This window comes from Gavialis gangeticus, unplaced genomic scaffold (genome assembly GCF_001723915.1).
Source record: "Gavialis gangeticus isolate Ggan-Ray unplaced genomic scaffold, GavGan_comp1, whole genome shotgun sequence".
NCBI classification, from domain to species: domain Eukaryota; kingdom Metazoa; phylum Chordata; order Crocodylia; family Gavialidae; genus Gavialis; species Gavialis gangeticus.
Window position 1 is genome coordinate 125,828,888 of NW_017728992.1, and position 1,644 is coordinate 125,830,531.

Below are 1,644 nucleotides of genomic sequence, written 5' to 3' on the forward strand. Positions count from 1 at the left end.
TTTGTATTTTAGTTCACTGAATAGTTTCCTCCTTAAGCCAAGCTGGTTTTCTACCATACTTGCTAGTCCTCCTGTGCATCAGGATGATTTGTTCCTGAACTCTCAATAAGGCTTCTTAAAATTACAACCAGCTGTCCTAGACTCCTCTTTCCCTCAGACTGGCTTCCCCAAGGATCCTGCCCATGAGGTCACTAAGCATGTCAAAGTCTGCTTTTCTGAAGTCCACAGTCCTTACTCTGCTGCTCCTTCCTTCCTTTCCTCAGGATCCTGAACTCAACCATTTTGTGATCACTGCTGCCCAAGTTGCCATCCACTTCTAATTCCCCACCAATTCTTCTGTTTCTGAGCAGCAGGTCAAGAAGAGTACAGTCCTAGTTAGCCTCGCCAACACTTGCACCAGGAAGTTGTCTCCAACACTCTCCAAAAACTTCCTGGATTGCATGTGTGTTGCTGTATTGCCCTCCCAGCAGATGTCAGGATGGTTGGTGTCCCCCATGAGAACCAAGGCCTGTGATTGGGAAATGTCCACTTACTGTTTGAAGGAAGCCTCATCCACCTCATCCTCCTGGTCTGGTGGTCTATAGCACACACCCACCACAAGATCACCCTTGTTGCTCTTCCCTCTGACCCTAACCCAGAGACTTTCAACAGGCCTACCTCCAGTTTCACACTGGGGCTCTGAGCAGTCACACAATTCTTTTACATAAAGCTCAATTCCTTCTCCTCTTCTCCCCTTCCTGTCCTTCTTGAAGTTTGTACCCATCCATGACAGTACTTCAATCACCCAAGCTATCCCACCAAGTCTCTGTTATTCCAATTATGTCATAGTTCTGTGACTATGCAAAGACTTCCAGTTCTTCCTGCTTGTTTCCCAGGCTTTATTCATTCATGTACAGACCCTTGATGTAACTAGCTGATTGCCCTACTTTCTCAGGAAGAATGAGAAGGTGGGGCCCCTGTTGCCCTCTACTGCTTGTGCTTCCTACAGGTCACCTGCTTCCTCGCTTACCTCAGGCCTTTGGTCTCCATCCCCTGACAAACCTAGTTTAAAGCCCTCCTAGCTTAGCGAGTCTGTCTATGAAGATGCTCTTCCCTCCAAACAAATACTAGTGATCTCTAAGTGCATGCACACACACACACACTCACACACACACATATGGACACACGCACACACAGACACATATACACAGACACCCCTTTAAAGGTTTTGGTTTTTTTACGTTGCACTTTTTTTCACTGAAGTGCATTCAGAGCTAATTAGGGACCACCAGCAGGGACTTGGGGAAAGTCTGTTCACCAGGGCCCCACTTGGAGTCACCAGGAACAATGGCCACAAGCTGAGGGAGGATAAGTTTAGGTTAGATATTAGGAAGAACTCCTTCACTGTAAGGGTGGCCAGAGCCTGGAATAGGCTTCCCAGAGAGGTGATGCTCTTACCTTCCCTGGAAATAGATTCATAGATTCATAGATTAAGGGTCGGAAGGGACCTAGTAGATCTTCTAGCCCGACCCCCCGCCAGGGCGGGAGAACAACAAAAAACCCCAAAAAGAGAAACGGGACTCAAATGAGTCCAGCCAGGTAGGCATCCAGCCTCTTCTTAAAGACCCCCAGGGTAGGGGCCAGCACCACTTCCCTTGGAAGTTG